This window comes from Tachyglossus aculeatus, chromosome 22 (assembly GCF_015852505.1).
Source record: "Tachyglossus aculeatus isolate mTacAcu1 chromosome 22, mTacAcu1.pri, whole genome shotgun sequence".
NCBI classification, from domain to species: Eukaryota; Metazoa; Chordata; class Mammalia; order Monotremata; family Tachyglossidae; genus Tachyglossus; species Tachyglossus aculeatus.
This window is the reverse complement of record NC_052087.1, coordinates 39902-53993: the sequence shown is the minus strand read 5'-3', so window position 1 is coordinate 53993 and position 14092 is coordinate 39902. Positions and strand designations below refer to the sequence as shown.

Sequence of the window (14092 nt, the reverse complement as noted above, 5' to 3'; positions counted from 1 at the left end):
TCCCGGAAAGAGAAGGGGCCTGGGAGCCAGCTGACCGAAATTGTAATCCCAGCCCCTTCCATTTGCCTGCCGTTTGAACTTGGGCAAGTTACTTAAGTTTTCTGTGCCTCAGTTTCATTATCTGCCAATTGGGAATGAAATAGCTGTTCTTCTTCCTACCTAAATTGTGATTCCCATGTAGGACAGGCACTGTGTCTGATCTGACTGTGTTGTATATAACTCAGTGATTAGCACAATGCTTGGCACGTAGTATGCATTTAACATATACCACAATTAGTATTATTCCATAGCATTATTCTTCTAGAGAGGTCTTCCTCTTAAATGGCCAGACTGTCTAGGTCTGAAAATTGTTTGTGTTAGTGAGTGGATTCTGCAAACAAAGGTTTCCGCTATGTCAAAATGCCACACCAAAAATGCACAGGCCTAGTTTAATGGGAGCACCATAAAATCAACCAATATTATTGTCAGGTTGCCAGTGGCCAATTTGGTACCCAGGATTATATTCATGTGTTGGGGTCGCTAAGGGAATTATCACTCTAACTGAATTAGAAACTAGATATTTTAATATACAGCAACAGGAAATCCAAGACTCAGCTATATAGCAACAAACAACTATCCCCTCCCAATCCAGGTGTAGAGTTCTCCTACCACGAGATGATCAGTCTAATTCGGTGCCCCAGTCCATAACAAGGCAAACCATCATGGGTGTCCTTGGTTTAAGAAGTTCCTTGGACTCATGCTGTCCCTGCCTCCCCTTCGGATGACAGCAAGCATTCATTTATTCAATTGTATTTATTGAGTGCTTACTGTGTGCATAGCACTGTACTAAGTGCTTGGGAAGTACAAGTCGGCAACATATAAGGACAGTCCCTACCTAACAACGGGCTCACAGTCTAGTAGGGGGAGACAAACAACAAAACATGTAGAGAGGTGTCAAAATCGTCAGAACAAATAGTAATAATAATAATAATAATGGCATTTATTAAGCGCTTACTATGTGCAAAGCACTGTTCTAAGCGCTGGGGAGGTTACAAGGTGATCAGGTTGTCCCACATGGGACTCACAGTATTAATCCCCATTTGACAGATGAGGTAACTGAGGCACAGAGAAGTTAAGTGACTTGCCCAAAGTCACACAGCTGACAAATGGCAGAGCCGGGATTTGAACCCATGATCTCTGACTCCAAAGCCCGTGCTCTATTCACTGAGTCATGCTGCTTTTCAAATAGAATTAAAGCTATATGCACATCATTAACAAAATAAATAGAATAGTACAAGTAAAATGAATAGAGTAATAAATCTGTACAAATATATACAGGTGCTGGGGGAGGGGAAGAAGATAGGGTGGGCAGGATGGGAAGGAGGAGAGGAAGAAGGGGGCTCAGTCTGGTAAGGGCTCCTGGAGGAGGTGAGCTCTCATCAGGGCTTTGAAGGGAGGCAGATGTGTGGAGGGAGGGCATTCTATGCCAGGGGAAGGATGTGGGCTGGAGGTCAACAGAGGGACAGGCAAGAACAAGGAGGAGGAGGTTAGTGGCAGAGGAGTGGAGGGTGCAGGCTGGGCTGTAGAAGGAGAGAAGGGAGGTGAGGTAGGAGGGGGCGAGGTGATGGAGAGCCTTGAAGCCAAGAGTAAGGAGTTTTTGCTTGATTCGTAGGTTGACAGGCAGGGACATGGGTCTCATTTTCCCCTCCTCTTATACTATTCTTGTTGACTGTGATATCGAACTTCTTCCGGGTATGCCCGACTGTATTATTAACCAAATAATTTGCTCCGTTTTGTCAATTTGGGATGACAGTGAATTTTACTTTCTTCTCCAGTTTTCCTTTCTTCTCTAATCACTAAGCTGGTGATCCCTACACCTTGGCAGGATGCAATAGGCAGAAGGCAGGGGATCATGTTTGTAAAGAGAGTTAGTTTAGGAAGTAGATTAGAAGTTGAGTTAATGTTAAAATGAGTTAGTCTCAAGATGTAGGTCCAGGGGGTCATGCTATTTTACCAAAAGATAGTCTAAGGAAGTGTGTCAGGGGTCACACTCATGACAGGGATATCTTGCTTGGCCCATTTTCCTTCAACAGTTATATAAAATGCATCTTCACTGCAGCAGGTAATGTCTCTGGCCCCTTTTAAAAGATGTTTGCTGAAGTTAGGGCTTGCTCAGGAAACCTATTGGACTGTTAGAGAACTTTTGCTGGCCTGAATCAATGAAAATACACCTAGCTAAATCATATGATTTATATGAATTAGAATGACATTTAAAACTGGATGAAAGAATTTGATATAGTCTATGGGTAAGATTATTTATGATCTATGGATAGCATCATTTCCTTTCCCCTATTCTCAGGAACACAGCATTCAGAAGAAGGACATTGAGATGTCAAAAAAGGACCATTCCCTGTTATTTTTAAGAGAAAATGAGACAAGAGAAAGGTCAGGCTGGAAAGGGTAAACAAGCTTTATTTTGTTGCTCTTTCATTCCTGGATTATTAGAAAATGGTGGACATGGAGCCTGCCGTATGATTAAACAGTTTTCTCCTGATTACTTTCTTCAGGGCATCCATTACATTCTTGTTCCTCGGACTGAGATCTAGGGGTTCAACATGGGACTTACAAAGGAATAAAAGACAGCAGTGATTTTTGACTCCTCTAGAGACTGCTTCGAAGGCCACCGCAGATACATGCTGGAAACTGTCCCATAAAATACGATGATAGCTATAATGTGGAGCCACAGGTGGAAAAGTCTCGGTGCCTTTCCTTCAGCAGAATGGACCCGCAAAATGGCACCAAAAATAAAAATGTACGATAAGAGAATTATTACGATGGACCTAGATAAAGTGAAGCCAGCAACAACAAACACTGCCATTTCTTTGATATAGGTAGCAGAGCAAGGCACCATGATGTGGGGTGGATCAGCACCGTAGAAATGATTGGTTGTCTTGGAGCTACAGAAGGATAAGTGGAACGTCAGTACTGTCTGGGAAAGGCCATTCAGGAGGCCAAAGGTGTAGGGAATAGCAACCCAGCAAAGGCAGGCATTCTTGGACATCTTGCTGCCATATTGTAGAAAGTAACAGATAGCCACAAAACGATCAATAGCCATTGCAGCAAGGATATAAAACTCGGTAATCACAAGGCCAATGAACAAAAGGCACTGCATAAAGCATCCAGCAGAAGAAATTGTCTTCTTCTCTGATAGAAATGCACTAGCATCTGAGAGGAGAAAATGGTAGAATAGCATAGACCCGCGAAGGAGAAGTGGCTGAGGAAAAAGTACATGGGAGTGTGTAGTAGGGAGTCAGCCTTGATTAGAAGGATCAGCCCCAGGTTCCCCACTAGAGTGACAAGGTAGATCACCAGGAAGACCATGAAGAGGATTACCTGCAGCTCGGCTGTGATGCCAGTCCCAAGAGAACAAATTCCAATCCAGTAGTATAATTTTTAGGAAGCATTTCCTTATCATCTGCATTGCTCGCTGAGATAGAGATTACAACAGAAGATGAGAAACATCTTCTCAGGTTTAAATTGCTTTCATCCACGTGTCTTGCTAATATGCACATGTAGTATGGGCTATCTCTCTCTAGTTCACACATGCAGGCATGAATATTCACATCACCTCATACTAATTTTAATCCTTTCACTTGTACAGTGATTCAATAAGAAAATTATATTTCTTCATATCATTCTGAAGTCATGACCTGAAAGTCTATACTAAAAACTTGATAGAATTCAAGGTAAAACTTGACAACTGACTCAGAACCTTATTTATTAAATAACATTTAGATACAGCTTGGAAGATAAATGAGCATCACAGGGATTTCATTTGATGCCTGTAAGATCACAAGGGTCGAATGTCATATTAGAAAGCCAGAATTTAGAGATAATTTGAACTCAACCCATCTGAATATGCAGACTTCCTACCTTACATATTAATCAATGGGTTTGATCATTAATTATTAAATAATTCTTTCCTCCCTGTGAAGATGATCAGAATGGATCAGATTATTAAGAAAGAGCTTACTAGAGAGTTCTACCTATTTATTCAAGGTACACTTGGAGCTGATTTATTTTGCATATCTTTCTAAAGCCAATGAACCTAACTATTTTAACTAATTTTCAGGATGAAAACATACAGAAATACCTCGTCTTATGCTGTCGAGTCGTTTCCAACCCATAGCGACACCACGGACACATATCTCCCAGAACACCCCACCTCCATTTTCAATCGTTCTGGTAGTGGATCTACAGAATTTTCTTGGTGAAAATACAGAAGTGGTTTAGCATTGCTGCCTTCCGTGCAGTAAACTCGAGTCTCCACCCTTGACTCTCTCCCATGCTGCTGCTGCCCACCAAGGGTGAGTTTTGACTTGTAGCAGATTTCCTTTCACACGCTAGCCACTGCCCAAGCTAGGAATAGAATGGGTAGGCCTCTGCTTGAATCTCCCTCCCGTAACCGAGACTGGGAGAGTACTGGAAACCTTCCAGGTTTGACCCTGAGTGGGTTTGAAATACCTAAGGTGTACTTATTTTCAAACCAAATAAACCAAAATGGCCATACAAGGTACTCTGAATTACAGTACTGACTGTGACTTAAAGAAGTCCTCTAACCTTGTTGAGCTGTTTCCAGATGGTCCAGTTGCTAAACCTTCCACATCAAATGGATAGTCTTAAACCCTCCCAGATAATTCATAAAGTCCTCCAAAGGACTGTTTCAGGGCTTTTACAAATGGAGGCAATGAGATTAAAAACAGAATTTCTCTTCTGTCATCATGTTTCCAGTTGCCTAATGATTCAGCAACCTAGATTTAATAGCAGCATCCCTTGTACATTTGTACATCTGTTTGACTGGAAATAGCAGACCTCTCCTAGAGTGGCTAGGGTTTACCTCACAGCAGAAAGCTTCATTCCAGCCTCTCTCTTCCTGATGATAAAAGGCCTAACATCTAAAGGATGATGATAACAAAGAAAACCTCACAACCAGGCTTTAGGAATCTCAACATTAACAATTTAGAAACAGGCAATACATGGATTTAGTAGAAAAAGGAGATTTAAGCAGCAAATATAGTGAATTACCTACATCTGGCAGTAGAGCGGTATTATTAATAGCACTGCAGTGCCAGGAAGTCAAGCGATTTACATCTATTTCTTCCTCTAGAATGTTAGAAGCAATTATAATGCTACTCTTCTGGAAACATCTTTGAGATGTAATGTCCCTGGGAAAAATAATTAAGTCAGATTCCTGCCCCATACTTCCTTACTTGCAGTAAGTTAGCACCAGAGGGCTGTTCATTACCCTTTCAAGGTTACAATTCATTCATTCATTCAATCGTATTTATTGAGCGCTTACTGTGTGCATAGTACTAAGCACTTGGGAAGTATAAATTGGCAACATATGGAGAAGTTACCTACCCAAAAATGGGTTCATAGGTTAGAAGGGGGAGACAGTCAACAAAACAAAACACGTGGACAGGTGTCATCAGAATAAATAGAAATAGAATAGAATAGAAACAGTTCTTTTTTTCTTGGCATTGACATTGATTAAACTCAAGCTTCTGATCCCACTTCTCACCAGATTACAATTATTCTGTGGGGTCCATTTACCCATGACCATGGAATATGAAGCAGGACCCTTGGCAACTATAAATCAAACTCTTTTCTAGACTGTAAGCTCTTATGGTCAGGGAACATTCTGGCTAATTGTGTTGTATTGCCTGCTGTGTGACCTTGGGCAAGTAACTTCCCTTCTCTGTTTCTCAGTTACTTCATCTGTAAAATGGGGATTGAGACTTGAGACAGAGACTGGGTCCAACCGGATTTGTGGTAGAAGCACCCAAGTGCTTAGTACAGTGCTCTGCACATTGTAAGTGTTCAATAAATACCATTGATTGATTGACTGATGTTCTCTACAGAATGCATTTACTCCTCCACACATGCATAAGAATAATAATAATAACTTTGGTCTTTGTTAAGAATTTACTATGTGCCAAACTCTGTTCTCAGTGCTGGGATAGACACAAGTAAATCAGATGGGACAAGCCTCTGTCCCTCATGGGGCTCACAGTCTTAATCCCCATTTTCCAGTTGTGGTAACGTAGGCACAGAGAAGTGAAGTGACTTACCCAAGGTCACACAGCAGGCATGAGGTGGAACAGGGATTAGAACGGATGACCCCTGACTTCCAGGCTCGTGCTCTTTCTACTAGGCCATGCTGCCTCTACCACAAATTGGGTTGTACTTCATTTGGGGCTCACAGTCTCAATCCCCATTTTACAGATGAGGGAACTGAGGCAGAGAGAAGTGAAATGACTTGCTCAAGGTCACACAGCAGACAAGTTTCAAAGTGGGAATTAGAACCCATGACCTTCTGATTCCCAGGCCCTTGCTCTATCACTATGCCATGCTACTTCTCAACAGTGTTAACTACTCATGGATGTATTTTGCTAGATGGGAAGAATGGAGCTGATTATGCAAATGTGGATGGAACTTAAGCCAATGAAATTGAGTTTTTCTACATTTGGAAGATGGTATAACCGAGCTTTGGCTTATCATCCTCTCGACCAAAGTAAGACACAGTAGCACCTGAATTTTGGCTGAAAATGAATAGACTAGAGAGTGGTCCCAGAGTATTCATGGTGCCGGACAACCAGTATTCCCCGAGTCCCAGAACCACCCCTTCTCTTCATGGCTTTATATCTGCCCTAGTCCATCAGGAACCAATATAGGTCAAATCCAGGATCCAGACTGGGTTTCTCCATAGTGCTAGTCACAGAGAGGCAGTCTGGGAGCTAGGTTGGACGACCAAACCTGCTCTCTATCCCAATTATTTCTCTTATTTGCTGTGGAGCTGGGGAGGCTGCGGGCTATCCCAGGAGTCTTGGTTCCAAGGGAGGCTCCCTGTAGATAGGACAGTCTCAGAGCAAGTGCACAAGTGTGCTGTGATGTCAAAGCAACGTTTTGGACAGTGGTCCTCCTATTTGACATATTCCTCAAAAACTGACCACTTTCAAGTCAGCCTATTTAGATGACTATGAACTTTCCCAAATGTAATAAAACTCGACTTTAACACAGATAAAAAAGTGGGGCAGGGAATTGTACTTTCCAAGCGTTTACCACAGTGCTCTGCACACAGTAAGCGCTCAATAAATAAGATTTAATGAATGAATGAGGGAATCAGGTAGTGTGAGAACTTCTTCACCTCCACCCATCTCTCATGGGACCTTCCTCTCACCTCCACCCATCTCTCACCACAGCTGCAACTAGCCATTCCACCCGATATTGGTCAGGGAAACCAAATCAAAAAGGTCAAATGAAGCCTAGCATTTTTTGTGCAGGTCATAGCTCAGCAAGCCATTGACATATTGTGTGCCCCTTAAAAGCACCCAGATGTTCATGGTGTCTCTAATGGGTGGCCCAATAAAGATGTCCCTATGTGGGTGGGTTGGCATTGCCCCACTACCTTTTATTTTACCAAATATCAGGTTCAAATAACCACGAAGTATTGATTGGGCCTGTGTCTAGAATCAATTATTCCTGATGTTGCTTGTAACCAGAGCAAAGGATAGGAAGATGCTTAATAAAAATGTAATTGCTAAGGTCTGATGGCAGTGCCACATCATTTTAAAAGTAAAAGACTAATACAAATCCAAAATAGGAACTTATTAAAGATCAGGTTTTAATTTACTTCTTGACAGCTTATAAAGCTGCAAAATGTGAATTTCCCAGTAAGTCCTTTTTTGTTTGCGTGGTTTATTTATTCCTAGAAATTCATTCCTAAACCAGAAAAGCCCTCTCTCTAACAATCAATCATCTATCCTCATCATCAATGGTATTTATTGAGTGCTTAGTTTGTGCAGACCACCGTTCTAAATGCCTGGGAAAGTACAACATAGTTGACAGCCATGTTCCCTGCCCACAATGAGCTTACAATCTAGAGTGGGAGGCAGACATTAATATAAATATTTAGTTTTCAGTGGTATTCACTGACTGCTAACTGTGTGCAGAGCACTATACTAAGAGCTTGGAAGAGTACAATACAACAGAGTTGGTGCACATTTCCCCGCAGAGCCACTCCTATTGAGTTTCAGGAAATTATTTCCCCTTTAGACGGGGTGCCATTTATAAGAGATGGATTAGGTCTCCAAAACCAGTCCTTTCCCTTCCTTCTTTCCTAGCTAGTATCTTGCAATCTTCCTGATGCTTTGAAATGGCCCAGACAGACACCAAGTGAGGAAGTAGTGGCTACCGCCAAGATTCTCACTGCAGGACTTTCTATAAACAACTGGCATCTTTAGGATGAGTTTCCTTTGGGAATAATTAAGTGGTAACCCAGGAAGATGAAGGGACTTGCCATGGTTTGACCAGAAAGTTTGTGACGGAACATGGCTAACCATAAACAACCCCTTCATTTTCTTCCACTGCAACATGAAGAATCGTTTTTGTATGGGCCTATCATGATCTTGACTGTGCCTGCTGCATAGTCTTTTCAGCGCCTCAACTACTCATAGGTGAATTTCACTGTCAGTGGCCTCTTCTTTGAATGAGAAGGGCAGCTATACACTTAATTCAACAAGACTCGTTGCATCACCTCTGCATGCTATGAAAATCATCACCAAGAATCGCTGCATCACCTCTGCATGCTATGAAAATCACCACAGAAAGAGCTTTACCCACTAGATTGTTAACTCCTTGAGGACAGAGGTCACTTTTACCAACTCTATCTTATGGTTCTCTCCCAAGTTTTGAGCTCAGTGTTCTTCACACAGTAAACACTCACTAAATACCAAGCCTTCCCAGACTGAGCCTCCTCCTTCCTCTTCCCCTCCTCCCCCTCTCCACCCCCCAGCCTTACCTCCTTCCCTTCCCCACAGCACCCGTATATATGTTTGTATGTATTTATTACTCTATTATTTATTTTACTTGTACATATTTATTCTATTTATTTTACTTTGTTAATACATATTGTTTTCTTCTCTGTCTCTCCCTTCTAGACTGTGAGCCCACTGTTGTGTAGGGACTGTCTCTATATTTTGCCAACTTGTACTTCCCAAGTGCTTAGTATAGTGCTCTGCACACAGTAAGCGCTCAATAAATGCGATTGAATGAATGAAATGAATGAAATGCCAGTCATTAACTGACAATCCTAACGTTCTGGTGTCTTCTTTCTGTTGATGACTTTCTTCAGAGTGCCTTTCACTTCCTGGCGTCTCAGGCTGTAGATCAGGGGTTGAACATGGGTGTGATTACTGTGTAGACTAACGGACTGACCTTTCCAACATACTGAGAGGCACCAGACTGAGGTCGCATGTACACAAAGATGGCCCTTTCATAGACGACAGCCACCACGGTCAGGTGAGAAACACACATCAAAAAGGCCCTGCACCTCCCTGGAATGTCTCCCGAGGACTGAAAGGAGGATGTGGGCATAGGAGACCATGATGAAGAGAAAAGGAATGAAGACTGTGATGCTGCTGAAGACAAACGCTACCATCTCTGGGAAGGAAGTGTCTGTAAATGCCAGCCTCAAGACTGTCAGCACTTCACAGTGTAAATGGTTTAATACATTGGGTCCGCAGCAGGGAAAGCTCGAAGTGAGGGCATTGATCACTAGGGAGCTCTGAAAGATGCTGATCCAGGAGGTGATTCCCAGCTGGACACACGTCACTCTGTTCATGATCGCTTTGTAATGTAACTGGTGATACATGGCCACATACTGATCATAAGCCATGACCCCATGAAGGACGCATTCAATAATCCCAAAGGAGAGGGAGAAATACATTTGAGTGGCACCCCCGGTGAATGAGATTTTCTTTATCACCCCAACCAGGTTGGAAAACATTTGAGGGACATTGGTGGAAGTGTAACACATATCCAGGAAGGAGAGATTGGCAAGGAAGAAATGCACTGGGGTTTGACGTCAGGGCTCCAGGCAGATCACAGTAATTATAACAACGTTTCCAGACAATGTTAGCAGGTAGAAGAACAAGAAAATAATGAAAAGCATAAGTTGGACCCTTGGCTGGACAGAGTTCCAGAAAAATAAATATGGTAATGTATGTTATAGCTCCTACTCTATCCCAATCCTCCTCGACCTCTCAGCTGCCTTCGACATTGTGGACCACCCCCTTGTCCTCTACACGCTATCCAACCTTGGCTTCACAGACTATGTTCTCTCCTGGTTCTCCTCTTATCTCTCCGGCCATTAATTCTCAGTCTCTTTTGCGGGCTCCACCTCCCCCTCCCATTCCCTTACTGTAGGGGTTCCTCCCTTCAAAGACCTACTGAGAGCTCACCACCTCCAGGAGGCCTTCCCAGACTGAGCCCCCTCCTTCCTCTCCTCCTCTTCCCCCTCCCCCTCCCCATCCCCCCTCCTTACCTCCTTCCCCTCCCCACAGCACCTGTATATATACATATATACATATTTATTACTCTATTTATTTATTTTACTAGTACATATTTATTCTATTTATTTTATTTTTTTAATGTGTTTTGTTTTGTTGTCTGTCTCTGCCTTCTAGACTGTGAGCCCGCTGTTTGGTAGGGACCATCTCTATATTTCGCCAACTTGTACCTCCCAAGCACTTAGTACAGTGCTCTGAACACAGTAAGCACTCAATAAATATGACTGACTGAATGAATGAATCTGATGTTTCTGGCAGGAGGCTACATCCTCACAAGGCCAGAAATGTTTGGTGTCTTCCAGTTTGTTCCAAACATCCGTGTAATTACCAGTGGTATCCTTCCATGAAACTTTTCTTTTCTCTTTATATTTGGGTTCCATTTATCCCCTCCAGGTTATGGAGACCCCTTTCCTGTTCTCCAGAAAGTCTGCAAAATCATGAGAAATGTCTCTATGGTAACAACAGTCACTTCATTAGGGGAAAAGGGGACGTGCTTTTAAGCTGATGTGGTATATGCTACCCCCAGATTTTTAGAAAGATATTCTTATATCTTATTTCTTTCCCTACTCTAGTTTAGCATTCCAATTTTACAGCTCAAGCAGAACTTCCCTGATGTACTGTTCCATTTGATCTTTTTTTTAAGGGAGAGAAGGGAAAAACCATGAATGACCTTTGTTATTTTTTATCAGCTTTCCCTTCCTGTCAACCATGGGAGTGACATTTTCTTGGCCTCGTTTTTGCCAAATATAGATGAATACTTTAAGACATGAGTTCATAGATCGTTGCTTGTGGCATGCTTTTTGCCTTGAGCTTTTCTAATTTTGTGAATTCATAAGCCTCCTCTTTGGTTCTTTTTAATGATCTAGCTTAATTCCCATGCTTGGTAGCTAGTTCCTTTGCCTTCTGTGTAGTGGTTAGTATAGGTTCTGGATTTGGTCAACTTGATATACTGTAACCAACCCTCCTATGATAAATTTTGTTCCTTGTCTAAAATGTCCCTTTGAAGAACAACCTGCTTTCTTGGACTGACTTTTCTCTATCATATCCTCCCTACTAGTGTCCTATATCTGTTAAAATTTGCTTTCCTCCAAGGTGTTTATTTCATTGTGGATTTTTTTTCCTTCCTAATATTTAGGTTATCTTATACTTGTTTCCAGCAAAGTATCCATTCACTTTCAGTTCTTAACAAATTCTTCCTTTTCTTAAAATGGAATCAAATATGTCCTGGTTTGGTGCTCTACATTTTACTCTCGGAAAGTGTTTCAGTGGAAACTTAAAATTTGTGTGATGATTTTTGGCCTGATGAACTGCTTTGCTGCATCCTCTTCCTCCTCCTCCTTTTTCTCCCCTTCTTCCTCTTCTCTCTCCTTCTTCTCCTCATTGTCCTCCTTGTCTTTCTTCTCCTTTCCTCCTCTTTTCCCTTTCTTGTTTTTGAAGGGCTTAGTACAGTCTCTACACACTGTAAGCACTTAATAAATACTATTGATTAATTCTCCTCCTGCTCTCCCTCCTCCTCCTCGTATTCATCCTTTTCTCTTTTCCTTCCTCTTTCCTTCCTCTTTCTCCAACTCTTCCTCCTCCTCCACAACCTCTACCCACCATCCTACATACTACGTCAAGCATCATTTAGGAGTCCCTATCATGTGTAGAACCTAAACCTGTGGTAAAAGAATGTCTGTACCCTGATAACTTAGTGAAGAATGTATTAAAATTGATATCGAACCTCTAAACAATCTTGGTCATCATGAAGTTGAAAAGGAAGATCAGAGAGGGCTTTATTCTGTCAAAGCAAGTTTTCCTATTCTCCAAATAACGTTGAAATGAGTTTCTTTCAACAAAATAACCTCTTTGAGATTTAAATAGGAAAGAGGATCCCTAACCACCTTCAGTTATTCAATTCTACTTGAAAAATTTGTATTATCTGCACTTTATCCCCTGTGTCTAATTACAGCCATAAAGTCACAAAGGAAAGGGGCTTCTAAAAACTCGTAGCAAAGAGGATTAATTAACATTTTCTGTTTATGATTTTGAATCAGTCATTATATTAAACATTAGGGATAATGTTCCATGAACTACATCCAAATTAGCAAAGACAGAAAAACATTTGTGAATGATTCATTTCTCAAGTGAGCTCTGTGGACTTTTCTGACCTTACTGCTGTCACATTTTTATTGAATCAGGTTCTCTTAATACTGGAAGGAACCTCACAAAATCATAGAATCAAACCCCCTTACCTCCAAACTTTGCTATGTCCAAGACAGGCAGGGTTGGTTATCTTATTCCCCAAAAGAGCAATTTCATTTCTTGTACAAAGTCTGTCCAATGCCAACTAATCGTCACTATCAAGCAATTGTTCCTTATGATGGATCAAGCATATCTGTCTGCAATTGAAAGACTTATTCCTTAATTCTGAACTCAATGGTCTTAGGACATAATACTTGCGGTAACATTTCATGAATCTGGGCCCAGCTATCAACAATTCGTTACCTTCTCTTCTCCAAACTAATAGCTTGATTTTCCCTTTAAATTATCTATTTAGCTAAACCCTTTAATCATCTTTGTAGCTCTTCTACTGATTCTTCATATATTCTTTATTCATCTCTTAAAATGGAGAGGTCAGATCTGGACATGGAATCTTACTGAAGACCACACTAGGGTCTATTTATTGGGTATTTTGTGTCTGCCTTTTAAATAATAATAATAATAATAGCAGTATTTGTAAGTGCTTACTTAACCACACTGTACTAAGCTCTAGGGTAGATTCAAGATTATAGGTCAGACACAGTCCCTGTGCCACATTGGGCTCACATTCTAAATTGGATCTCCCTCCCTTCTTCCTGAGGCACAGGAAAGTTAAGTGACCTGCCCAAGGTCACACAGCAAGCAGGTAGCAGAGCTAGGATTATAACCCAGGTCCTCTGATTCCCAGGCCTGTGCTCTTTCCACTAGGCCACTGCTACTGCTAGTGTCATTGTTCTCTATGTTATTCTCCACAAATCCATTTGTGTAGCCTATGGGCACCTGGACTCTAATCCGAGCTCTGCCACAGGTCTGCTGTGTGACCTTAGGCAAGTCATTTAAATTATCTGGGCCTTAGTTACCTCATCTATAAAATGCAGATTAAGAATATGAGCCCCATGAGGGACAGGTACTGTGTCCAACTTCATTAACTTGTATCTACCCTAGCACTTACAACAGTAAATGCTTAACAAATACCATTATCATTATTATTACTATTACTTTTGGTCATCCCTAGGAAGGTAGTTATAATGTTGCCAGTGCTTGTCTTGTTTTAATTGATGATCATTAAATCATTACATTTAAATAGGCAATTCATGAATGTACACATCCATATATATATAGTAAGCTTCTAGCACACAGAAAAAAATGTGGAATTATTTTCTCTAGAAATCCAAAGTAACTGCTGAAATGCTTTGCCTATTTATCATCACTATCTTACCTAACCAGACTATACTACACCATACTGGGCAGCCAAATTTGTTTAGAAGCTGCCAGAACCCAGATTTGCTGTTGTTATACAGTATAGACATCTTACTATTGACTTCCTGAGCTTTTCCTCATTTTATTGTGCAGCACTGATCTTATTACCTGGATGGTGTTGAACATAATCCTCTTTGAAAGAGCAATTCTTAAACGTGGTCAAATCATTTTGAGGTCTAGTCTTAATTCCCAGAATTTGGAAA

The 14092-nt window shown here is 41.3% G+C and overlaps 2 pseudogenes; both read right to left on the bottom strand.

Annotated features, from left to right (window-relative positions):
- Window positions 1-2480: 2480 nt before the first annotated feature.
- LOC119944183 lies at window positions 2481-3443 on the bottom strand (annotated as a pseudogene).
- Window positions 3444-9130: 5687 nt separating this feature from the next.
- On the bottom strand, window positions 9131-9904 carry LOC119943422 (annotated as a pseudogene).
- Between the last annotated feature and the right edge of the window lie 4188 nt (window positions 9905-14092).